A 27,630-nucleotide genomic window follows, 5' to 3' on the forward strand; every position below is an offset into this window, starting at 1 on the left:
TTCCTGATCCACCTGCACCGGTTCATTATCCAGCAAATCATCCAGGAAGACGATGCAACCAATCAAACTACATGAGCCCCAAATTAGATGATGAGTTTCTCTTCTTGTATTTGAGTATGTAATTGAGGTTACATTACATGACATGAAATCAGACACAAGTATACATGTGTTGGAGAAACAGAACTCTTCTCCAAAGTAAAAGAGTAAAAATGTTATCAGTGAAACTTCAAACCACTGAAAAAAAGTCTTATATGAGCCACATAAGGGATGAAGGTCGACTGACTGACACGACAGTATGATAATTTCTGCCAGTATATCAAACAGCCACCCTAATGGGTGCAGTTACAGCTCCATTGCTGACTTTATAGATTATTTTTTTAAGTCATCCTTTTACTCGTGATAATGCCGAAAACGTCAAGTTCAAATTGTGCCTCATTTAGATTAAAGTGCCCACATCTTCAAGTTGACAGCTGCTCAAAAGTTGATGCATAGACTCACCAAACATTTTCATTAATTCCTCTTTTTTTGGGGGAGAGAGAGGAAATGGAATGCGTGCATTTCCCCACGCTGCCCTCCGTGTAACTCTGTGCGTCGATGACAAAAAACAGATCTTTGGAACAATTTGTTACTTACTGCCCCCCCCCCCCCTCCCTCCCTCCCTCCTACCTCCTCACCAACCCCCCCTCTGGCTGCTGAAAATTATGAACAGTGAGCCGCACTCACATTCTTGCGCACAGCCAAGTGAGGAGGCGCCTCCGCTCCCGTCCTGGGCCAATGGCGCACAGAGCAGCCTTATTATACTTATCCCCGGCTGGCCAATGGCGCACCTCTCCCCTGCTCACATGACGCCTTTCTGTGCGCTCCCTCTCCTCTCAGCGCTCAATCCCGGCGAGTGCAGGCATCACTGAAGACCTGACACCGGCGGAATCGGACGTCCACTGTCCTCGGCAGAATTAACCAGGTGTTATCTTATGCAAACTTTATCGCCGTCAGATGAAGATGACCATACCGGCGATGAGGATGAGCGCGCTTCGGCGGAGGAGCAGACTTTTTTCCGTCTCCAAACGAGCGGAGAGGCGCAGGGGCGAGACAATAACGCCCAGAAGTTATTGAAATGAATCGTAAGTAGGCGACGTTGAATATTTTCCTCTTCTAATCGCTTATTTATTGCTACAATTCCGGAAACTTGTAGTTCTATCTATCTTCTGGTTCTACTTCTACGCAAGTCGACTTCAGTTTTACATTTATAACTGCATGTGTCACTTTTGCACCGTATGCTTTCTGTCCTTTTTATCTATATTTAAACATTTTAAAATGCTTTAAAGGCTTTAATATGACTTCACTTGCTGCTTGACTGCTCTCTAAGTTCATTTTGTGCTGTCCACATTCTTCGTGCGTCTCTGTGAATTTTTCTCATTGTGGATGTGTGGCTGTCTGCGCGCAGCGCCATAGCATGAAATATAGATAGAAAGCACACGGTAAACCCGATGACCCTAGCCAGGCAGGCTGTGCAACCGGTCCACACGGCTCAATGAGGACAATTAGGGGGGGACAAGAGCGAGAGAGAGAGAGAGAGAGAGAGAGAGAAAAAAATGGAGTACTTGAAGCGCACTAAAACAGGGCTGCACTTCACTTCAACCCGCCAGGCAGGATGAGGGTGGATCTTCACTAACCTTTTGTGACACTTCCAATGCAGGATATGATAAAAAAAAACAAAAAAACAAAAAAAAACCTTCCTTAAGTTTAGACTCAGGTCAGACTCACATATAACAACTGAAATACTTGTTTTTCCTCCCCCAGAATGGAGTTGTTCCACCCAAACAAGCGTTTATGTCAATTTCCAGTGGATTTGACAGACACTCAATGAGGTCATGTCATTCACTGAACCTTTTTATTGATTGGAAATTAGGGGGTAGCGGGGTCAGGGGAGGAGGAAAGGGGGCTGTTGCAGAATGCATGTACATTTCAGGGGCAAAGCAAAAAAATGGGTGCCCTCTGATTTTCCGTGATTTCTGCACAATCAGAGGGAAAGAGCGGGGGACCGGGGCCATTTGATGTTTTGAAAGGCTTCAGATGGCTTTAATTAGGACCTATAAAATCTGTCTGCCCCATTCTCTGAGGCGGCGCTCTGGAGGAGCAAGAAGGGAGGGGAGATGACAAAAAAAAAAGAAAGAAAAGAAAACCGATACAGAAAGTCACTTCGGCAAAGGATTGTCTAATGAAATTTTTATAACCTTCCTTTTTTCTTCTCGTTGCTCCCTCCCTCGCCTCCCACCCTCCCCTCCTTGATGCTGGTGGTATGTAGGCAGCCCTCTTATTCCCTCTTTGTCTGGCTGCTGTGTTATCTACACTCACCCCCCTCAATCCTCCCACCACCCTCAACCTAACTACCACCTACAGTCGGCCCGACCCCAGACACCTGAAGGCTAGACATAATGATCAAGAGAAGTTCCAGTCTGTCTGGAGCACAGCCAGTTGTTTGAGGTTTTCTTCTTCTCCTCTTTTTTTTTTTTTTTTGTCCTCGTGTGCTTGGCTGGCGCTGCTCGTGCCTCTGCCTCTTTCCCCTTTCTCCATCCACAATCAAGACACGCTATGTTGTTTGTGAGTTTGTGTGTGTGTGTGTGTGTGTGTGTGTGTGTGTGGTAAAGGGTTGTAGTTTCATCGCTACTGCTACTATTGCTGCCACTGTGTAGTCTATATGGATCTTGGATGAAGTGTGGGTGACTCACACAGCTGCAATACACACACTCATGAGGAAACATCAAAGACTTCTTCTGTGTGTGTGTGTGTGTGTGTGTGTGTGTGTGTGTGTGTGTAAGAGAGAGTGAGATTTCAGCTATGCTGTTCTTTCTGGCGAGAATATAGTTATGGCTATGGTGCCTTTAGTTATCTCTTTTTTTCTGTTTTGTTCAATTAGCTGGGGTTTATACGCGGTGATACTTTTTAAAAGTGTTACATTAATTGTACGATATCACTGCTCAGAATTTTTCTGTGGCGCATACAGGAGGCTCGGAAGCTTGATGTTTTCCTGTTTTAAGTTTTTCCAGCACGATGACGTTAAAGCTCAGTCTCGGAATTCAAAAGAAATGGGGTCGCTACAGTAATTATTCCATTATTAATGAACGGGAGTTGAATCTTTTGAGCTGCAAAACTGAAGATTAAAATATATTTCCTGCTCGAGAAGATTCCATTTTTTACTGTAGGTTTTAAATGAGGCCCTCAGACACTGTCTGTCGCACCTCGACTCTTGACGGTGGGCGTCTTTGAGTTGGGGCTTAAGCCGAAGTGGCTTCTGAAGTCAAGCAAAAAGAAAGAGAAAACGCTAATTAGACGTGGGAGATGATAAAAAAAAAAATGCTTCGATACGTGGATTTCTTTGACAGACAAATTCATTTTCAAGAGTGTATTCCGTTTGATGAGTACATGTCTTTGTTTTCTCGATGTGTGTTGGTTAGGGATTACATCATTTGGCTGCTGCTGGGTTAGCTAGATAAGAAGCTAGCTTGCTTTATGGAAAATGGCTGGTTGGAGTGGAGTCTTTGTTTGGCATCTTTGCTTGACAACACAATGAGAATCCGAATAAGTGCAGCTGCGTGCAATGTTTTCCTGTTTCCGGTCGGACGGGCCTAATAATTTCGGAGTTGTTTTTGTCAACAGTGTCCATTTTTGATAAACTTGTTTGTTAGAAGATTATCCCCTGACAGCTGGAATGGGCTCTCTCTGTACCCGCAACCTTGTAATCTTCTCAGATATGATGCTTTGAAGAACAAGTGTTGGTGAAATTTGCACAGAGCTTCAACCGAAATCCCGCCACTTGTTTTTGTGTGTTTTCTGTGTATCATGGCATCAAGGAGATTGAGGATGTCTCTGCCACTAGCCTTTGAAGGGGGAAGTAATAAAAAGCTCAATGGGTGCAACAAGCTGTTCTTTCCTCCTACACTTTGAGGCTTTCTACCTGGAGATGAATAGGAGGCCCCTCCATAACGAAGGGGGAGAAGACAACATTTTATTGAAGGCTGAGGATGTGGGGGGATGCACCATAGCTTATAGACACTTGGTGTGAAATAGTCCAGTTGTACTAGTTTACAGGATGGCACCGTCTACTGAGTCTGACATGAGAGTTATTGTTATTTTTTGGGTTTTGTGAAGGCATCGTTTTCTAACTCTCTAATCTGTCAACATGTTTGAGTACAAATGATGTTAATCTATTAAGGTTTATGTAGGTCAGAAGGGTGTTATGTAAACATTAACAAATTGTCCCGGTAAATCCCGCTTTAAGTAAAATACTGTCTTCATAGCGTGATAATGCAACATCCATGTTAATGACATTGGACAATCACAAAGCCACAGATTAGGATTTACGGTAACCAGATTTATGCGTGAAGGAGTGAAGTCATGGTCAGGAATGTAAATGGCGGAGTCATTCAATTACCACCGTGCCCTTTCCTGGGAAAAGTCCCCAGCCGTGAAGAGGTTAATTGTTTTTGAATCTCCATCCGAGGGGAGAAAATGGGCGAACGGGAGGGATAATTGAGCCGCTGATAGTTGAGTGGATTATGGATTACTGCGCCTTTCCAAAGGAGAAAAGAAAAGGAGGTGAACGAGAGAGGAAGGAGAGAAGGAAAAAGGGAAGGAAGGGGTGTGTGAAAGGCCCACGTTGTGCGATGCAGCCGCAGGGGTCGTCTGGCCTTCTTAGGAAGATGGAGAACTCCAATCCTGTTTAGCCCACGAGGTGACCCTTGACCCCTTCGCATGCTCCTCCCTGCTCCAGGTGCAAGCCCTCACTGCTGGCAGCTCGCACGCAGACACACACTGCAAGCTAATTTTTCACACACTCTGCAAGCACTGGGGGGGAAACGCCGTATGAAAACGCAGATCCTCTGAACATTTCTACCCCCCCTGCTTTCTTCATGCCATTCTATTGTCAGGGGTTAAAGATCCAAGGCTGCTTGTTGGGGTGGGGGAGTGCTGTGATAATACAAGGCCTCTCTTTTTTCTTCCTTATGTTCTCGCTGAGAAAATGGATGACTGTCTTTAAAGGGAGGAAAAAAAGATGATCTGACATGGTGCAATAATCACAGGAGTGTTAATCAGAGGGATGTCATGTATAATTACTACAGTGTTTGATAACACCACAGCGAACCACCTCAGGCCATTAGCAAAAAGTTTCCCGATGCCATTAATGGGCGTTAATAAAATTCAAGAAAACCCGGATGGAACGAGCCCTCTGCATGGCCCACTGGTTAAAGCACTGTAAGGTTAATGAACCAATTTACATACTTGCTGCTGCCATCTGGGTGGAGTGACGAGGCAGATGCTTCCTACTCTGTACTGTTGCTTTGTGCTGTTCAACACAGAGGAATGTGTCAGGTCCACGGAGGTCGATGGGCGCATTTAACATTTAGCCTGTGGTCAAAAACAATCATGAATGAACTGGAAATCGATGATGCTGAAAGGTCCTGTAGAAATACAGTAAGCATCGACCACACTGCTTTCGTGTTTAATTTCATTTAACCCCATTGCAAATGGGTGAATAAATGAGTGGAGGTTGAATTTGACTGCCACTTTAGGTCACCAGACTTAGCTATTGTTCTACATACAAAGTGATGCTCAAGTGTGGATTGTACCCCGACCCCCTCCGATACAAAAAAAAAAAAAAGTCAGAAAGAGGGGGAGTCATCTGACCCTCAGGCGATGAGAAACTTGACAGGGGCCATCCACAAGAATCACCATGGACGATGCTATATACTGGGGCAAAAAGAGGATTAGTGTCCGTCCACCTCTCTGCCATCCTCATCTGGGTGATCACATTACAAATAGAGCATTCTCGAAGCGCTCTTTTAGCAGAGGAACACAATGAGGTCTGTCGGCGATCAATAAAGCAGTGTGAAAGCAGAGGGATATACTTAAAAAATCAAAGGCTCTGGCTGGCATGGCCATCATCTCGCCCCGTCTGCTGGAATCAGATAAGGGAGCGGGGCCTTGCAGGAAAGGTTGTTCGGCCCCAGGGCTGCTCGACTTGACGGAAATCCCTCCTACTGGCACCCGTCGCAGACTGATTCCATCTGCAAATGGGAGAAACCACAACGTTTCTGCATCTATCTGGTCCCTCTCTGATACTGTACATGTGGAAGAACAGCTGAAGGGATAGATGGGTAAAAGGGAGCATAATATATAATCCCCGCAGCGTGTATGGGGAGAAAATACGCAGCTATTTCTCTAACCCCTCTGTTGTCCTCCATGGATGATGGCTTTTACCTCATGCTTCACTTACATGATTTAAAGAAAATAAAATCACCCCGGTTTTGGTTTGACAATGTGTCAGAGCTGGTGCGAGTGTTCGTCTCAGATTAGCTCTTTGTGCCGTGAGGAGAGAGGAAAGACGCGGTGGTGGGGGGGTCAGGGATGGGGGAACAATACCGCCGCGATCCCAGTTGAAAGAAATCATTTGCACAATTTTATGAAAGCTGTATTTGTCCGGTTGGATAGTTTTATCAAAGCCCAACAGCCACGGTGGAACGTGATTTAAATGACGGGGTGAGCTACAAAGCTGGCGAGGTGTCGGGTTAGAGTCATTTCTCAGCTGAACGCTCTCCAGGTAAATGCAGATAATGCGCTCTCGAGTTTTTCTTTCTCTTTCTTAAAGAAGTCTAATTTCTACAGATGGCTCTGAGCTGACACCAGCGCTGCCAGAGCTTCTGTTCTCAGAGCTAAGCTTGTACAACATTTATGTGGTGAAGATGAAAAGACATCATGACTACGCTTTATTCCTGTAAATTCATCCCTGAAAAACTAGCTCAGAAAAGCACTGAGTTTCTTGTTCTTAAAGTATTATCACTGCCATTTTTTTCTTCTAATTTGAAACTAAGTCTCTTTTCTAAAACCCTTTGGATTCTGACATTTAAAACTTACATATGAGAGTTCAGGTAAGTGCACAGGACATGTGATAAGAGGATGTATGTAATTTCTCACTTGCGTTGCAGACAAAAAAAGAAGATTAGCCTCTCCCCATATCTGTTGTTGTTTTCAGTTTCAGAACCCCCGACAGTATTTCCTGGTGACTCACTTCTTTCCGAGCCATTTATGCTTGAAAACTTCCTAAGGATGAACCACACATATTCTGGGTTTTATTGTCGATGAGGGACCATTGGGCATAATGAAGTTCTGTTTCCCAGCATGAGTTTGGGAGGCTCATGATTACAAATGCTTCTCTCATTGTCTCCCATCATCTCCTGCCTAATTGAAGACAATATAACGAGACAATGGGGTCTCGCTCATCATTCTGCATCAATGGCATGCTCTATGGAACGTGCCAGTCTGTTAAAAGTGGGGTGTCGATGGTGGGAGGGGTGTGTGTCTGTATTGATACTTGAATGCACTCGAGCTTGTTTAATTTGGACCAAGAAGATGGACAATTAAACAACAGCTCCCGGGGGGGCTGTTCATTTTGGTCAGCTTCCCCACTTCATGGCCGCCCGCCCTTGTAAACTCTCCTGGATGTGTCTGGGTCATGCGTTGGGGGGTGGAGTGGGGCTTGTAGGCGGGAAGGGGATTGGGCGGGGGTCTGCCTCTGGAGAGGTTGTCTCAGATGATTAGGACAGCCAAGTGGGGAGAGTCCCTCAGTGCCTGGCCTCCTTCACCTCCCTAATATGTTCTGAATAAGTCCCCCTCCGCTGTGCGTTTGTTGTGGGGTTTGGCGGGAGGTGGGGTGGTGGGGGGGGGAGATTATGTCTGGCCATGGTTTAGGAGTGTTTGTCATCTGCCCCCTCGAGGCCTGCACCAGCTCCTTTGTCTGAGCGTCAGGCGTCGGTACAATGTCAAATCACACAATGTGCCTATGCAATCAGGGCATCTTGGGTTAGGAACTGACACAGGATTTCATGTCTGGGTTTTTCTGGTTGAAACACACCATTGCAATAGTTTTATTTTTGTAGTAATTGCAGCACTTTTGTGGCATTTTTCCAATCCTAAGAGGAAGTAAATACAGATTAAACTCACTGTGGTTCTGCAGCTACATTATGTATTTCTTGCATTTCCACAGATGACTTGGTGTGACATAAATGTGTTGCAGTATGAGGGTATTCTCAGAATATTATCAGGTCGAAGCACATTTCATCTATGAGTGTACAGTCCGTTATGAGTCACTCAGAATCAAACCTCTGCCATTTTTATCTGACTTTCCACAGTCATACATAGAAAAATGCACCACAGAAGAAGAAGCAATGCTCATTTCTCTACAGAGGCATCAATAAAGCAGAATGCTCTGCAGCCACAGCTTGCATCTTTGCTAATTGCTAGTGTGAGAAATCCATCAAAGTCTTTAACAGCTTTTTTCCCCTAATTTGAACAATGAGGTACTATGGCATTGTTTATCCCTCAGTCTCACAATGCTATCATAATGTAGTCTTAATGTAATGTGTGAAGGCTGTTGAAAAGCATCTTGAAACACGCAGGATAAAAGAGGAACAGTATTTACAACACTTGAAACAATTGATATCCATTAAACAAGATCAGTGTCATAGAAGTTTAACAGCTAAGTAGAATTTACCTTAAATCAAAATAAAGTGGCCCACTCCTGGTGCCTGCATTGTCTGGAATTGAGTTTGATGGTCTCAAAGGTGTTTCTATGGTTTCACACAGTGCATCTCTGTATGAAATTTGGAAGAAAGATTCATTCAGCTCCACACAATGGCTAACAAAGAGGGCACTGAGCCCCAGCCAAATATCACAAGTTACATTGAAAACAAACAAAACGGTCTTGCTGCATACTGAGGAGGCAAAACCTCCCCAATGGCTGATAACAGCTCTGGAGGATTTAGGCGCTGTGGGAGAAATGGCTTCTGTGGCTTTGTATTCAAGTCACTTGGCCATTTGGAGCACCAGGAAATGACACACATTCCTCCTTCCCAGTAACAAAATAAACCCAAATCTTGCTTCCTACTATTTCTGCACAGTTACGTCCACAATTTCAGTGTTAATTACTTTGCTTGAAGTCGTGAAATTGATTTATGGTCTTGATTTCGGGGCACTTTGAGGACACTTGTATCAAAATCGGCTTTAAATACAATGCAGTTAACAGCATGCCAGTATATCTAGTTAGAGAGAATAAAATGCAGTAAAGCATTTTGAAACCACATGTTTCTGTAGCATACTCTGCAGTTCCTGTAAGTCATTTATGAGGAATAGAAACACACACACACACACACACACACACGTCCACATGACATCCATATAGAGACAAAGCCTCTCCAGCTCAACCATGTTTCTGGCAAGATTTGCAAAAATGCAAGTGTGTAACTCTTGGTGTCCTGAATCATATCGTGACCAATGGGAACACTCTACTTTCTCAATCTCCACTTTTCTCAAGCTGAACCGGCTGCTAATTCTGACTCACAAACGTACGCGGCAATGACTAATCGTTTCACATCCCTTTGTCTCAATATACAACTGCTTACAATGTGCGTTCTCCAAGGGCCTACCTTCCTATTTTGCAGATGAGTAAATACACTCGGTTTTGATGACACACAACAAGCTATTTTTGATCACGTTAGCCTTCACACACTCTCATGAGTGGCAGTTTTTAGGTGTTTCTCGTACAGCTGTGCTCAGAGTCTCACAGGCTTTTTTAATTGACAGAAAATATTTCAAACTATGAAAATATCACAAGTTCACTTGATCTGCCTCGCCTGCTTGTGGAAGGGCTTTTTTTTTATAGCTTCTAAGTATTTTCCACTTCATTTGACTGTGCCTGAAGGTATATTAAAACCATTTTCATAAAGATTTTTGAATAAGCCCTTGAGATGTTTTTTATAGCCGGGGTTTTGAGCAGTGTAGATAGACACATCAACGGGCTGTTTGTGTGTGTGTTGGGGGTGAGGGAGTAAGTAATTACAGTTGTGTGTGTAATTGAGTTTTCCTGGATTCTGGGTGAAAGTCTCATCTGACCAACGGAAATGCGTTCTTTGGTGCTCTTTTTTAGCCCGGCATTACATCGCAGGAAAGGAAGAATAGTTGTGGTATCAAAGCAGTTTCAATCTCGGTGTGATTTTAGCGGATATTAAACGCTTCCAAAATTAGTCGCACCACTTCCCACAACCCCAGAGTCCTCAAAAGGTGAGAAAACGATGGAATTTAATTGAATTTTACTCACACTGAAGCATCTTTTCCGTGTAACATCTTTTGAGACGAAGAAGAGGTTGTAGGAGGTTAGGGTTAAAACACTGGTAAATATATCAGTCTATGCAAATCAGCTATCAAATGGAGTCTGGCTTTTTTTTTTTCTGGTGGTACAAGAAAGCAAATCTAGTGCGGATGATCTCTGTGTGGGCAGGAAGCCTTGAAGGTTTGCATCATGTCTGCCACGTTCTCCCCGAGGGCATTCAGCCTCCTTACATGCAGAAACGCACACACACTCGCGCACGCAAGTCACCGTTTTTCCTCGCAGCGCGGCAGGAGTCTGTCTTCATCTGTCCTATTGATTGATGAAGCAGGCGCAGCGGGGTGTCCAAGAGAGGCAGGAGTCTAGATCAAGGCTGTGCGTGCTGCATCACTGGCAGCCACGGCGCACACACACATCCGCGCACACACATTAGCACTCACCCTCGCACACTTTTTTCGCCATCTCTGTCATGCTCTTTCTGTCTGTCTGTCACAGCACACACTGTAGACACGGGCAGCCATGACACACAAGTGTACACACATGCATACTGAGAGACATGACACTCACAGCAGTGCTGACACACACATCATGTCATAGCTTACAAAGACACCCAATCACACTTACACGTACACACACACGCGGCATGAATTAGCATGGCTTGGCTGTGTGTGCGCCTAAGCTGGACAGACGTTTTCTATAAACATAATGTTTGTAGATTAGTTGGGGTTAATGATCCGATTGCCTCGGAGCTGCCACAGCGTCTGTGTGTGTGCGCGTGCACACGTGTGTTTTTGGCTGAGGGGAAAAGGCGCTGCTCTACTGCGCTGTCTCCCTCACTTCCAAATGAGACATGCCCCAGGCACCATTACAAGAGCAGTATTTATGCTATTAGGGTACTGGGTTTGCCGCGGTAGCAGTGGTACCAGAACGAAACAGCTAAAATTATGCCTTGACTAACCTCAATGGGCAGGTCCAGTATTTTCTTTGCATAAATGAGAAATTAAAGGTTGTGTACTTAGAGGCTATTTTTACAAATCGCCTGTTTGGAATATTACGCACATTATTTCTGAGCCATGTAAATGTAAAAGCCAAGGAATAGAGCTTTTCTTTGTTTTAAGTGTTTGTTCTCTCAGAGCCAAAATAAAAATCAGGAGTCAGAGTTTTTTTCCCCCTCTCTTCTCCATCTTTACTTTGGTGTTTAAAATTAGCTCCCCAGTCCAAACCAGAAATAGTCCTCTGCAAATGATTTTCTTCGACTCTCAGTCAACTGAAGTCGGCGGGTTCACTGAGGGTGTAGTCCCTCCAAACCCCACCTACAGTACCTCCTCCCCACAAACACACTCTGAGAAGCCCCTCTCATGTAATGCTGAATGGACAGAAAAGTGCAGAAATGAAAGAGAGGAGAGGAAGAATGACTGAAAAAATGAAACTCTTTCCCCAAAGTGACCCCCGCACACCCTCCACCTACATATTTCTCTCCTATCCCTCCCTCCCTCCCTCCCACCCTCCATCAGTCGTTCCCTCCCTACCTCTCCTCCGGCGTTCCTGTCGAGGCATGCCTCCGTCCCCGCCAACCAGCATCGTCCGGGGCAGGGCGAGGGGGCAAGAAGAGAGGAGGGGGGGTGGGGGGGGGGCAAACAAAGGAGCACTGTTGCTGCCTCGCTAGGGTTTTGCGGAGGGTCGACACCAGGCTGGAGGGGTGCTGGTGGGTGGGTGGAGGGAGAGCGAGAGTGTGACTGAGGAGGTTTATCATTAAGAATAGAGATTAAAATGAATGGGAGGGGAGCAGGGGTGTCTGTTCTGTTCACAGTAATAAAGAGGACAAGCAGTGCCAGTCATTTTTTCACACGCACCCAGACACACACACACACACACGCACAGTTGCCACACTCACGCAACGCTGCAGTTGGTGTGAGTGAGTGAGTGTGAGAGATAGGGGAGGGACAGGGATGGTTCATTGTTTCCTTGCCATTGTACAATATTTGCTTAACCCTCGTGCTTTATCTGTGCAGCTGTATGCTACAAATGAGATGGGCGCAAAGCGTGTGTGTGTGTGTGTGTGTGTGTGTGTGTGTGTGTGAGACGGCTGCTGTCACAGCTGTTAGCAATTTCATCAGTGTACTGTAAGACACCACCTACACACACGTACACACAGACCCCATCAGTTTACGAAGCAGTATGGCCATGATAAAATCATTCAAGCACAATTACACGTCAACTTAGTCTCCACAAACAAAAAACCCAACGATGAAACAGACACAGTAACAAGCCAGCGCAGGTATGCAAACTGTAAATGGCATTCACGCAGCCATATAGCAGTGTAATAGTTATAATTCCATGGCTCCTTTTTGCCACTGGTTGCTAGTCAGTGCTCCCTGACCCCAACGTGAACCTCATTCCTCCTTACATTGAGCAAGCTTGCTCCACTCTGCAAATACAGCGCTGGTTGTTGTCGCTCAGATTTTCAACTGTATGCTTTAAAAACAGTTACCCAGCACAACATAACAAGATATATCCTGACTCTCAAAGGTCATGTAACACATTCTTCTTTCATGAACCGCATCGATTTGTAATCTAAGCGCCCATCTTGTTCATACATTCCTTACTACACACCGAGTAAGAAACTGTTTTGAAAGATAACGGAATTTTAGAGGCAATAACTGGAATCCCACAAGGCCTAACTGTATGAATGGAGTATTATATATATATTTATTCTCCTTCATGTGTGGTGCTGGTAGAGATATCTCCAATACAAACAGTTTCTTAATGGTTCGTTTCCCCTTTCTGTCTTTTTCCTTGTCCATGAAAGGAGCTGGCATAAGAAGAAGAAACAAAAGGGGCGCTAGCAGCGTTAGCCTTGACCGCAGAGGGAAGCACGGGAAGCAGAAGAGCAAACAAGGAAAACACAAGAGCGATGAAAGAGAGGTAAGAGAGCTCGGTTTGCCCTCGGGTTATACATTGTGTGTATGTATGTGTGTGTCCTCTGTTGCCCTTCCACCTGATTGCCTGAGTCAGCTGTGTACCTGGGGTGGGTTTGTTGTTTGCATGCATGCGTGTGTGATTTTGTTCTGTGTTTGAGTGTGCGTCCGTGTTTGTTTTCGTGTGTGTCCCACACGGGGAGCAACAGCTGCCCAGCGATGAACAACCATCTTGGTTGAGTCACCTGCTGCATCCTCAACATTTCTATTGTCTTCATCTCTGTTTCCTCTTTATCTGTTTTCCATTTAAATTCATTTATCTGCACTAAAGAAGAAACCAAAAGCAATACTCATCTGTCTGTATGTTGGTATACTTAATGATTTATATGATTAGGTCTCCTGTAATAGTCTGACATTAGATTTAGTTGCAAATTCAGAATTTATCAGGAACTTTATTTCGTTTCTTTTAATATTAAATAGGCAGTTTACGGAAACAATTACAAATTAAATAATTTAAATCAATGAAAAAAAAATTAAGAAAAAAAAGATTACAATATGGAAATATCTTCATCAGCAGGGGCGCTGACACCAAGGGAGCTGTCCTGGGCCCTCTAACCTTTAAATTATCTGCTGTATTAGATTGTCAAAAACATGAAAATATGAAAACATGTAGTTTTTGATAGCATGTCTCTAATATGAACGAATTTTGGTGGTGGGGTTACCTTTTTAGCTAGCCTATATTTGAATTAAACAGTACGTGGGAGAGGAACACTCTTTTGCCACATGCAGATGGAGTATTGTTCTTGTTAAACCCACATCCCAGTCGTTACCACATTCAGTCCCCACCTGTGCTATCACATGTTTTTTTTTATATGTGTGTCAGAAAACAGAGAATCCATTTCATGTTGTGAGGATTTTCCAGCATCCATCACACTTTTAAAGTCCCAACATTTCGGGGATGCAGGGAGTAAAAATAAAAAAAACCTTGGAGAACAGCATAGCCCAAAGGCAAAACACAGGAGTGAAACTGGGAAAAGAGCCACCTTATTGTTTCAACTGCGTTTCAGCGCTTCCCAAAGTGAGCAGTCTCTCAGAGAGTAATCTTCTCACTCTCTCTGTGTGAGGCTGAAAGCAGCAGTAAATCATTTTCTACCATGCAGGCATGGCCAGAATGGCTGCCACCATACACAGATAGGGGGATGGTTAAAGAGGAGAGGCAGTGTGAGGAAAAGAAAATGTTGTTTTTCTCAGTTCTTGTCATCCTCCCTTCTGATGAGACTCTCTTCAACCTCAACCCTCCACCCAGAGGTTACAATAGCAATGGTGGGAATTTTTTTGGTGAAGCTTTTTTTCCCAGTCCAGGTTCTGTTACTTTAAGTCCCAGAAGATCCAGTGCACTTCATGAGAGGGCCAAACCTACTTCATATATTCATAATTATGAAAGCTGACTTTCTAAAGGTTTCTTTATTTTCTTTTATCCTCCTCTTCCTTCTTTAGTTGGACCGCCAAATGTTTACGCTTCCCTGAATTGTATGTAGGTTAAAATTAGAGCTGGGTGATACAAAGTGAATCAAATACAACAATATTTTTTCACCAAATACCTCGATATTGATATTGCAACAATATTGTGGGGTTGATTATTGGTGCTTTCACAGAATATTTCCAAAGTGAGATTTTTGATAAATAATCATCAGTAATGAAGGTAAAAAGACAACACTCGCGATATTACGATATCCACACTCTAAGACAATATCTAGTCTCTCATCACAATATCAATACAATATTGATATATTGCCCAGCCCTTGTTAAAATACTACCATGATATGGCAAAGGTATTAAGGGTTCAATGTTCAAGATACTTCTCCAGAAATCCTAAAAAAGGGTGGAAAAGAACCCGTGACTCTTCTAATACAGGACATGATACTTACTGTCTTGCTAGTGTGCCCTGTCAGTACAAATGTCCTCCTCCATCACTCTCTTTTTCCCTCTGTGAGAAATACTTACACTATGAACTGTACCTCACAATGACGTTCTGCAGAAGACAGAACAAATTCAATTCAGCTTATTTCAGTTCAGCTGAACTCATTTCATATCACGCCCGTCCAGTCCAACTCAATTCTCTTTTCTAGCGTTTCATGTCTCTCACTCTCACTTACTTATTTTCAATCTGCCCGAGCCACGCAATCGTCTGTCTTTTCTCACATTTTCTCAACTCCCTTCAGTTATTTCTCTTTCGGTGCTCACGCTGCTGTTGCTTGGCCCAATCATTCTAACGTCCACCACAAAAAAAATAGTCATCCCGTCATTTTAAGACAGGAGACGATGATGAAAGATATTAGGAGGGTTGTGGGGGCACCGAGAAATGATTTAAAAGAGCAGGGGACGATCCTCTAAGGGACTGTGCAATGCCAAAAATAATCCATGTTAATTATTGGAATTCCCCACGTTTAAAAAATCTCTGTCCAAATCACCCCATTTGGACAAGACAAAGCTGTTTTTAAATAGAAGTGGGTTTTGAACTTGTTTGAGGAAGAAAGGCCTTCTTCTACTCCTTTCATCATTCTTTTGATGGATGTGCTATATATCAGCCAACAGGGATTAGTGGAGTCACAAGTTGTACAGCTACACACAACCCCATTGTTTTTGGAACTGGTCAAATGATGCAAGCATAGTCTGGGGAAGAAAGAAAGGAAAAAGGTGGAGGATGTTGTAAGCAAGTATCCAGACATGCCACTGCTCTTTCTTCTTAGCCCTTCTTCCTCTCAAGTGTGTCTGCCCTCTGCTCCGGTGGAAGAAGGTCTTTCAGGAGCAGCCGAGTCTGTCTAAGCTGGCTTTAAAAGCTGCAGGACTCAAGAAGCGCCGTGGCTCTCTTTTGGTGTCCATTTGTGTATACCGAGGCGGGGCTGCAAGGCTGAAGCCACAATGTGTCACACGGTTTCATATTTCAAAAAACGCATATGGGGAAATGACAGGCAAATGAGTCACTCCGTCAACTCATATTGATTCACTGCAGGACTGGGGGACAGAGCGAGTAATTGTCAGTTTCACGCTCACACAAAATAACCGGCAAATGATGGACGATGGTTTACAATGGTGGGGAGGGACAGGGGGGACATACTCTAGCTGGGGAACGGGCATAAAAGCCTGATGGACAAGTGTCGAAAATGGTAACATTTGTGTCCGCACAAAGGAAAGCACAGAACAACAGAGTGCTCCTCTATCAAAGCCTTTTCCCCCTCAGCAAAGACACCCACCAACCACTAGAGGATTAAAGATTAGAATGAGAGCTTTTATTGAGTTTGAAGCCACAGCAGTTTCAAAATGACTGGATGGATGGATGGATGAGTGAAAGATTGATGGGCATGAGGGGGCAGAGATAGAAAAATTAAAACAGAGAAAGGCAGTGGTGGGTAGACAAGATTTCAGAGAGAGTAGGAATCAACAAGAAAGGGAAAGAGATGGTCGGTGGAGAAGATTTCAAAGTGAGCATGAGAGAATTATCCATGAGAGAAGACCAAAAAGGGGAGAGTTACTGTAGAACTGGTAAATAGAGTAGTGGGGGTGGGGGGGGCCAATAGAGCGATGCCTCTAATGTCTTTATAAGGTCATAAAATACTGCACTTCCTGGCCTCTATCTAATTGCTGCGAGGGATGGGATGGGATGGGATGGGATGGGGGGAGTCTTGATTCTACCTGCCTACTAAATGAGGCCTCTAAATCCTCTCTGCTTGGCCTTGGGGGGCTTTCTTTTGGATTGCTACGAGGGCAATTCAAGGAAGGTCTGTGTTTGAATATTCTGTATTGTTCTTTTGTTGTAGATTGAAGTTGAAAAAGAGAATACAAAGAGAATGAAAAGCAAAGGGAGAAAAGAAAAGAGAGGGGAAAGTTCTGTACGTTAATGATCCCCTTAGAGTTATCTGGCCGGAAGAAAAGGTGAATGTAGAGTCAGAAAGTGGAATAAGAAGAAAAATCCAAAGACATGGAACGAGGAGTAAAAATATAATGTACTCATGTGCTATTTCTGACAATAACCACTTGAAAATAAGGCTGAGAAAGAACAGAGTTAGAGAGGGAGTGAGTTTTATTGACTCAGCAGGAAACGACCGTAGAAATGTCTACGCTTCCCCAAGGAGCTGTATGCTGAACTCTTAAAAACGTGAAAAGTAACGCTTGCCATCATTGGAAAGGAAAACATTTTCATTTCATAAACTGCTTGTCTAAGGGACCCTGCCCCAACCTCTAACCCTCAAATAAGCACAGTAACTAACAGAGCCTTCAGAGGCAGAGAAAAGCAACGTGGAGCCGGGCTGAAAGGCACACACTCATTCTAAACTATTCCCCACGTACCTGCAGACATATTTGAATGGAAAAGCAATAAATATCAGTACTTGTTTCGAAATGAGACAACATCAATTTGAAAACTGTGACAGTGTTATGAAATGTTTGGGAGCGTGAATCATAAAAGATAGAAGATAAAAAACAGTCCTTGCCAAAATGAAAGCTTTTAACTACATCCAGATATTTTAGATTTCGGCTTACCAGATGTCTACAGATATAATATGTCTGTGAGCAGAATGGTAGAATTAAATGTCTCACAGATGAAAGAGCAATCCTCCTCTATCTTTTAATACTTGATGACATGACTGAAATGCTCAAACAGATTGAAATGACAACAAAAATGCCATATAGCCTCTACTAATGCGTGTTGAAAGGAGCAGAGTGTAGAATTTAGTAACATCTAGCGGTGAGGATTGCAGATTGCAACCAGCAGTAACTTTTCATATGTGCCAATTGTGAATTCCTGGTTAGGATTCCTTCGGTGTTAAATGTTTGGGATGTTGTTAGTGGGAGCCGAATTTCCCACAGAGGTCTCCTTCTCTCCAAAGCAAATGGATCAGGTGATTAAAACAATGACTAAAACAGTTTTGCATTACAAATCAGTGTTTCTCCTACACTGTTAGGCTTGTCGCAAATGGGCGGCTAGCCTAGCATTTACTACTGTGTGCTCACCTTTTTTCTCTGATAATTTAAGAATCAGACGTTCCTGAGATTTTTTCTGGGAGCTGAATTATCCACAGAGGTCTCTTCCACTGGACCAAATGGACCTGATGGTTTAAAACCAGTAAATACGCTGGAAAAAGCAGTATCACGTTAAAAATGTGTGTTTTTCCAATGCGGTTTTGCAGAAGGGATGCTAACTACCGATAGCGCTTTTTGGTCAGGTTCCTGAAATAAGGTCTAAAGTCAACACAGACTTAAAGACTTTCATGGTTTGCTTTTATGTGTCATAAAAATGGCGCTTGCTAACAAGTGGCTAAATAAGACCACAGAACGTCATCACGCAAAACACAGTTTTACGGCTGTATTGTGTTGTGTCCTTGACTTCTTTTACCACAGAGCTTATTTTCTGCAGTAATCCAAAATCTCAAGGAAAAATCCCATAGGCTTTTTGACAAGAGAACCAGGGTGATGCTAATGTCTGCGCCAGCCTACAGAAAAACGTCAACCCTGGAGCACTCTACGTAGATATAAACTGCTCATTTTCAGGTGATAACATGACGATTCTTATTTTCAGGTGATTATACACTAGGAGAAACATTATATTCCATTTTCACCAATACATTTCCCTACACACTGGACCTTTAAATTGTATATTGTAATCGTGTAATTTGGAATCATTAACGGCCTACTGTCATTGTCGCTGTATTTGTGAAGCCCACGCATCTTGTGGTTTTCCCTCTCCACCCAGTCACCCTATGTGCTGCATAGTCAAAATGAATGGTAATTTCAGCCATTGTGATTTTGTTTTCCAAAATGTAAATTCCAGTATTAATTTTTATCTTTTGTCAGTGACTTATGCTGAGTTCATGAGCCGCGCGCCTAACTTTTGCTTATTTTGATGGCAGGGGCACAGGGGTGTATTGTGCCTCAACTTGCCACGCTACAGGAGCTGTATAACAGTTGCCTTTTTTGTGCTGGGTTTTATCAGTGGGTGAGAGAATGAAAAGGAGTCAAAGGCAGCCCCCTAAGCTTTCCATAATGCGTCCCGAGAGGAGACAAAGGCCTGCATTCACTGCTGGGTGTCGATAAGACCTATCATTAGTCTGCCATTGGAGGTATTACCGACACACACACAAACACACTTATATACACACATATACACAGAGTGCAGTGGGGTACTTATTCCTGTACCCATTCTCTTTTTTTCACATACACACGCATAAATATCCGTGTGCGTGCCAGAGGAGTGAAAGAGGCAGCCGGGCCCGACTTGAATCGAATAAAGGCAGAGGAGTGGACCCCCTGCTGCTTTCCCATCACAGCAGAATTCACTCAGCCTTACATGGCCGCAGCTATCCCCACTCAGCTATACGTCTTCCGTGTATGCATGCATGTTTCTCCATGTACGGCTGCAACCTTAACTGTTGCTACAACAAACTAAAGATAAGAATGCCTAAAATTTATTATTATACATACCTCCATTGGTCATTTATGATGAAGAATCATTATGTTTGGACACAAAAGGAAAAACTAATTTCCAGAAGTGTTGTGTGTTGCATTTTTTAAACATTAGTCATATATAAATTAGATTAATGGTGTTTTATTTCCATGAAATTGCATTATATAAGTGCAACCATTGTCCAGAGGACTGATGGCCTTTACTCTTGTGTTTTACTGCATTTATTTCACTTTCTTTGTTTTGCGCTGGAGGAATGGCATCTTTGTAATGCTGCGTGCAGTAAAGCATACCAGCACACTGACAAAATCTTCACAATTGCAGTTAAAAGGTCAAAGGAAGCTGCCAGCTGTCTGGATGATAGAACTCCTTGTTTACAGTAATAATACCAATGTCTCAGAATTAATGTGGTATTGACTTATTGATGATAAAACGCTACCCATAGTACATTTACTTAACAGGACAGGAGTAAAATTAGGTGCAAGAAGAGGATGGTTGGGTTTCCTATTAGGGTTTGTCTATGCGTGTGTATGTGTGTGTGTGTGTGTGTGTGTGTGTTTACACTCAGGGGAGGACGACAGCACTGCTGTCTAGGTCCTAAGTAGATGATGGACCGTAGCTCGTATTCCCATTCCCTCTCATTAGCTCAGCCCCCGAGAATATATGAGGTTACTTACCTTCCCTTGCTCTTCCTGGCCAAACGGCAAGCGTCGGCTGAGGGTCATTAGCCTCGCTGCTTGGAACAAATGGCCTTCGATAGCATCTCCACTAAAATACAACAGAAGCAGATTAACCCCTTGATCCTTGGTGGATAGCATATTGAAAACATTAGGAAGGAAGGACCGGACAGCAGTGATGACCATTTTGTTTATTTTTAGCCTCGTCCATCTTAAATTAGCTCTTTCGTGCTAGTGTTCCTTTGTTTTGGGTTCATTTGCAGCAGCAGATTTTTAAAGAGTCCTGCATTTTTTGGGGGCCTTGGAATCTCGTTGCACTTCGGCTAAACATCACAGTTGTTTGCCTGAAAACAAAAACCGCAGAGAGAGAAGTGGGCAGAGGATCAAAGCCCAGGGAGGATTTGTCTGGCAGATAGCCACTGGGGTCCTGCCTGTGTAGACGCTCCCTCTTTCTCTCTATGTCTTTATGTCTCTCTATTGTGGACACCACTCGGTTGCCCCCTCACACTGCCAGTTTGAAAATTATAGATCATGAAAAAGAAGAGTGCAGTCACAACAACCTCCTCCCTGGAGCCGACGCCTCCTTATTACAACGTATGGGCGTGTGCGCACACACACACACACATACACGCGTTGTCTTGTCTCTTTCCCTCTCTTTCATCTAAGTGGCTGGCTCTGTGCAGGTTTTGATATTATATTGGTATTTCATCCCAACTTCTTTTGATATGGTAAACAATTCACCCACTTGATTTTGACATCCTGCAGATTTTGTTATCAAAAGAACCCTCTGCAGGAACTTTTTATGTGTGGGATCATTTACAAGCCTACAGGGTACAGGAGGAGATAATCCAACAATAAACAATATGAAATCAGATTGCCTTTGTAACCTCAGTGAAAATAACTCCTCACAGCGCTGAATAGGTTTATTTCCATCTAAGGTCAATGTGTTCACCAAAAAGTTCTTTCCATAAGGCCTCGGTGAGGTTTGTGGCCTGTTGGTGGGGGGGGTGGCTCAGATGTCTGTTTTGGGCAGAAAGACACGCCCAGAGGATGGATATAATTAAGACTAGTGACTTTTCTTTTCTTTTTTTTTGTGAGCAAGGAGGGTGTTTGGGTAACTGCTCTGGGTGGTCTAGCTCTACATGCCTGTGCTAGTTTTATTACAAACAGGCACAATATGGTAAGAACTCAGACATATTCTGGCAAAGGACAAAGATCGGTGTATATAGTATGCTCAGACATAAAAGGTAAAGAAATGCAAACAGCCATGTGACTTGTTTCCTCATCTGGTACGTCGGTTTTTTTGCACATTAAAAAAAAAAAATCCAAAGTGATCAAAGCAGTGGGTAGACGTACCTGACATTCATAGAGGTACACTTACAGATTATTCCTTCACAAAAAACAACTGAGTCAGTGTCGTCAGAATCAACTTTAGCAACATCTGACAAACTTTTATCTGGAAGCCATCTTACAGTTTGATGCTGATCTTTATTTCAGTATTGAACTGAAGCCATCTGATCCCAAAAAAAAGGGCTACACGTATAAGGTTACCACAAAGACCGTAAGTGCTTCTCTACTCTTCAAGATAGTTTTCTATGTGAACTGATTTAGCTCAAAGAACCCGAGACAAAACTTGCAGGAAAAAAAAACTGTAATTGCAGGATTTTTTCCGTAGACAGCAGACATCTCTTACTCTACCCAGTATCTTACATTTCAACCATGGGTGGCCCAGTGGAAGTGGAACATCTTAACTTAACTGTTTTGTGTTCTTTGCCCTTTCAGCCACGCAGAACCAAAACTGGCCTCAAATTGCAAGGGAGGTGTCCACTGATAACTCCTAGCTGGGTTTATTTGCTTGACCCCGCAGTATCTCTGCAGCAGAGACAGAAAATGTCACCTGTGTCTCTTGAAATAAGGCGTCAGTGTTGCACAACTTCAGTCATTCTCCTGATAACCACTGCACAGTTTGAAAACTCTCATGCTAACCAAGAGAGGAATGTTTTACACACACTTTATTTTCTGACACATTTGGAAACAAACTGTAATTTTTACAAGACTTCCTTTATTTTGTGGAAAAAGAACAAAAAACTGCAAGGCCAGTCAGTCCCACAACAAGGGCTCTTCCAGCACTCCCTCCCGATTAATGACATTTTCTCGTTAACACATAAACACCCCGTGTACCATGGAGCCCTCAAACGTCCGTTAATTTGCAACTTCTTTTTTTCCGTTCGCGTGAATTGGCTCATTTAGCCGGCAGAGAGAACACAGATCTTTTATTGTTGCGTTTTGTTTTGAGGGGGCCTAAACACGTGGGTGGTCCCGGGTTGTTGTTTTTTTTTTTTAATGTACTGAGCAGCACATGGATCTGTTAATGAGAGTATAAATTGGTGACGCCGTGCCGGGACCTTAATGACTGAGGTGCCCTCCCTGGTCTCTGCAAGTCTGCTTACTGGAGCAGAGAAAGAGAGAAAGGGATGGGATCAGGGGAGAGCAGAAACAATGAGAGAGAGATGGAGAGGTGGGAGAGAAATGATGCAGGAGGTGGTTTAAAGAAACATAGTGATTGTAGGAAGGAACACAGAAAAGAGTAGTAGCTGAAGGATACGTTACCTCGGCAAGACAGAAATAGTAAATTGCATGTATATTCTGGCAGAGGCAGGCAATCAAACAGAGTTGGAACTTTAAAAAGCGAAGCAAGGGGGGTAGTTCTTAGCCGCATAAAAGGTTTAATTTCTCCTTCAGCTGTGGCGAGCAGCTTTCCTGTGCAGCCCTGTTTCACTGTATTTAACATCAAAGTGAAGTATGAACAATTGAGGCAATTTTTCATCTGGCCAAGGTCAATCATTGTTCTTTTCTGTATGAATGTAGATCCGGCTGAGAGGAATTCAGAGGAACTATATTTCACTCGCAAGGCTGTGTTAGCAAGCCACCTTTCAATAACCTTTTGGCGAGACTTTTCTTTCTTGTGTGTGTTTTCGTTTTGCACCTAGGTTTTTCAGATTGCACATATAATTTCTTGGAATTTTCAGCTCCATTTATTACAGCTGTGGCGTTATTTTTCTAGCGTGGCTTTCATTAGAGCTGTGTCTAGACTGCCTTAAATAATACATGGGACTCAGTGCATGTGAAATGAAAGAAAAAAAGGAGATTGATGTGAGCATAAAATATTACTACCACACATAATAACATGTCAAGTTTGAAGTTGGCCTTAGACAGTCTGGTCCTGGATTACATTTAAGCTTCACAACGCCACTGTTTACAGTGTTTACACAAACCAAAAATGGAACTGGTTAGGACATGCATGCATGCTCAAACACAGCACATTTAGACTTGTAGATATCTTTAGTAAGAAGCACTTGTATATGCCACATCTAACTATGACCACTCGCCTGCGCGTGTGCCAATGACCAAAAGGTTCTTGAAGCAAAGGAAAAAGGACTCTTGAGGGATTTCTTAAAAACTACAAACGGCAGGGTGCTCAAAGAAATCATTAGGGCGGCCAAAGTAGTTTAAAAAAAAAAAAAAACACAGATGAATATGTCTTCCACAGGAACTTTAATGTGCTTATTGACTACCAATGAACCCACAGCTTTCAGAGTACACAGTGTGACTCATTATTAGTCACAATGGGAGACCAAATGGCACTCGAATCAGAGAAAACATTGGGGGATGCAGAGAACAACCATGATGGCAAAACCGTCATGTGACTCAATACTACTACTACTAGTGATAGTGATAATAAGTGCATAATTTTATTTATTTATTGTCTCATAATGTCATACAGTGTCCACATATGGGGCATGTATGCTTTCCTGATGCTGTTTTACTCTAAATTATGTTAACTGTGAAATATGCCAGAGATAGTTGGTCGGTCAATTCACAGAAAATTAATCTGCAACCATTTTTCAGCAGCAATTTGAATATGTAAACTTGGGTTTAGAAAATTGGGACTTCCATTTTCATTATTTTCTGACATTTTTTAAAACGGTTTACTGATTAGCCAAGAAAAAAGTCGTTAGTTGCAGCTCTCATTCACTTTTTAGCTTCTTTTTAGACAAGCATTTTGGCAGGGAGCACACAATGTTAGCCTTTTAAACAACAGACAGACTTTATACACATGGACCATGTTATGTCCTTTTTATTTTTCTTTTATTTTGATGCGTCATTGAAAAGTTGAATACGTGTTTGTCACATTGCTACTTGTGTTTTGAACATATTATTTCGGACAAAGTAAATCATGTGTCGGTTTAGTTGAATACCATCTGGTCAACTTTAAATTCTTTTTGATAGCTCATTCTGTCTAAGTGCACATCACTCCCAGCCTCATCGTGCTGTGGGCCTGTCAGACACCCTGCTCTATATAATACTTTACAGTCAGTGCTGTCATTATCCCGAAATTCTTTCTTCTGTTTGGGGCATCACATAAAAGCACATAAGTGACATTTTAGCTGTATTAGAAGAGACATAATCTCTCGCATGTTTTATCCAGATTTGATTTTACAAAGTGGCTTCAAAGGCTGATTTTACATGTTTGTTTTAGCGGGGCTCTTATTCTCGAGGTGTCACAGTATTTTTTCGTCTAACCACCTAGCCTACGTCAAAACTTTTCTTTTTTTCAAGATGAATCATGTGTTAATGTACACACACAGCGGCTGCTTGTCATTGTGTCTCGAGACCACCCAGACTGTAAATAGGAACTGGGGTTGTGAGTGGGCTTGCTGTACATATGACATGAAAGTGCAGACTTACTCCAGCTAATACTGTTACACACATCAGTCGGTGCTGTTGAATAATATATGTACACATCACAGTGTGGGTGTGTGTGTGTGTCTATGTGTATATATGACATTTTAATAACATGGTTTACCAAACAACACCTGAATTTATCCTCTGCTTTCTTCTCTTCTCTGTTTGTTTTCTGTCCAGGTCCAGACATGAAGGAGGCACGCATTCACAGACACACGTACAACGGCACCTAGAGTCTGTCTGCGGTCTACACCACCCTGCCACACACACACATATACACACACAAACACACGCACATGCCTGTTACGGTAAGAATCAGAGACCACCGAGTTAGGGGGACAATAATAGTGTGAATGTGAGAAAACAAACTCATTATCCACTGCTATTTTCTTCTCTGAGTAATTTAAAGACAAATTGACTACTTGGATTCCAAAGTGCTCTAAATTCAGTAATTAAATAAATAAAATAAGAATATAAAATAAATTAGCTAAATTCAGTCATTTAACTTCTGAAAAGTAGCTTCTCGGTGCTGGTAAATAAACAATGAAAAGAACGTCTTTCAATCAAATTCGGATGTCTCATTTTGAGCAAATCTTAATTTATGCAGTTCCATTTTAATTTTAATTGTGTGTGTCTGCTGTCATGCATGCCATTTCTAGTGTGTCTGCATGTGTGTGTGTGCACAAAGCCTGCTTCGTTTTTTGTTTTTTTCTATTTCCATCAGTCGAAACCAATCTCCACAACTCAAGTTTAACAGCTGCACCACATATCCCACAAACCCCCACGTCCAACCCCCCCCTTACCCACCCTGTGCCCCTCCCAGGCTTCCCAGCATCCTGCTTCGCCCTTCATCCAAAAAAAAAAAAAAAAAAAAGCCATGCGTGCGTGCTGAAATTACAGTGTGTGAGGCGGCATTGTGGGAAGCCCTTCCCTCCCTCTCCACCCGCTGTATTTGCCCTTCTTGTCCCCTCCTTATCTTTTTCTCATTCCGCTGCTGTTTCGGATGGGATCGGGCGGGGTTTATTTTGATGTTCATTAAACTGTCAAACGGCTGCCCGTACTTAATTTGCATCCATAGTTAACAGTGACGAAAGTTCAGGCTGAGGTTAACAAGGTATTAATGCACTTCTAAATAAGATTGGCCTCTTTGTATAATTGATTAGGTTTTTATTTTTGGTGCCTTTGCACATTACATTTAGGATGATAGTTTGTCCTTTTACACTCAGGGAACCTCTGTGTTTATGAACTGTTCTGAACATTTGAACACAGTTGCTCATAAGTGAACAACAAATATAATTAGTTTGCATTGACTTGTCTTGTATGTGTCCTGAGTTATGGGAGAAAAAAATAAAACAAAAACTGTACTACACTGACTTAAAAAGAGGAGGAGAGACGTTAACATTTTGTCACGTGCCAGTCTTGGATTCATGTGTTAATAGGTGGCCTAAATTTTCCTTAACCATACAAATCAGTGCTTATGAGTTTGCCCACTGTTACTAATGGATATAACAGGGCTATATCATTTCCATGCACATACTTTAGTTTAAACCCCTCATCCCTGGCAGGTCTTTCCCACGGAAAATACTTCCCAAAGAGGCAGTTGTTTCTGTGTCATACAAACAAGATGACTTTGGTAGTTATCATAAGCAGTGGTTGCCAGAAAAGTTGAAACGGAGATCTTTGAAAAGAGTAGCGCAGAAATATTAAAGCATAGCAGTGCAGACATGAGAAAAAATAAATAAATAAAACATAAACATAAGAACAACGCTGCTTGTACGAAAGCTACTTAAATCAGAAAGCAGCCCCGTCCTCATAGTTTCTAGCTCCAGGTTAACTGACGGCGCCGCCCTCACAGCAACTGTGTTACTAACCAGCTGTAATGACACACTCCATCAATTCGGCTTTGCCTGCGCAAGGCTAGCTTGGTTAACAGTCGGCCGAGGTGCGGCATGAGAGTGTGTGTGTGTGTGTGCTGGCTATTAAAGCACTTGAGAATCAGAGAGGAAAGGACTCACACTGCTAATGGATGTGTCTATTGATGTTCCCATTTAGCAGCACACTGTAAACGATAGGGCAATGATTGTGTTGAAGACGGAAGGAGGTGGAGGAGGAGTGGAGAGCGGTTTGGCTGGGCGATGATAATGACAAGGAAGGTTATTATTTGGCGCCCTGCGGAGTCTCTGCTTTGTGTGTGTGTGTGTAAGAGAGAGAGGCACTCTTCCTCCATCTCTCTCGCTCCTGTCGCTCTCCCAGCCTATTGGCTATTATTCACTTCTCACTTTTTCTCCCCAGTCTGCTCCTCTCTCACGACATTACTCACTGCTGCTAGTCTACATCCAATTGTGGCTGTCTCTCTCACACATTCACTCCTATTTCTCTTTTCTCAATGGCCTTCCTCTTTTTAAAAAAAAAAAAAAAAAAGCACATAGTGCAGGTATCTTTTGTGATGGCAGATAAAATTGCAGAAAAAGGAGTCAAAGATGGAATAATGCAGCAGAGGTGGCCAAATAGTTTCTTGTTATGATTTTTTTTAGAATAGCAGCTTGCCCTTGAAATATTGATTTACTCACCAGTAGATATTTTTTCCCCCCAACTGTGTGTGCGTCCGTGTGTGTGTCCTGTCAGTTTCAATCAGCGCGTGTGTGATGAATATGAATACAGTCAGCCTGCCTG

At 42.9% G+C, this 27,630-nt stretch overlaps 1 long non-coding RNA gene across 1 annotated transcript; it reads left to right on the plus strand.

The window, feature by feature from the left end:
* Positions 1 to 867: 867 nt before the first annotated feature.
* On the plus strand, positions 868 to 25,782 carry LOC125895384 (uncharacterized). The gene is made up of 3 exons (XR_007450173.1): positions 868 to 1,121; positions 12,969 to 13,084; positions 25,138 to 25,782. It is a non-coding gene; the product is annotated as an uncharacterized LOC125895384 (long non-coding RNA).
* Positions 25,783 to 27,630: the final 1,848 nt, after the last annotated feature.

The sequence above is a fragment of the Epinephelus fuscoguttatus genome, linkage group LG10 (genome assembly GCF_011397635.1).
Source record: "Epinephelus fuscoguttatus linkage group LG10, E.fuscoguttatus.final_Chr_v1".
Lineage (NCBI taxonomy): Eukaryota > Metazoa > Chordata > Actinopteri > Perciformes > Serranidae > Epinephelus > Epinephelus fuscoguttatus.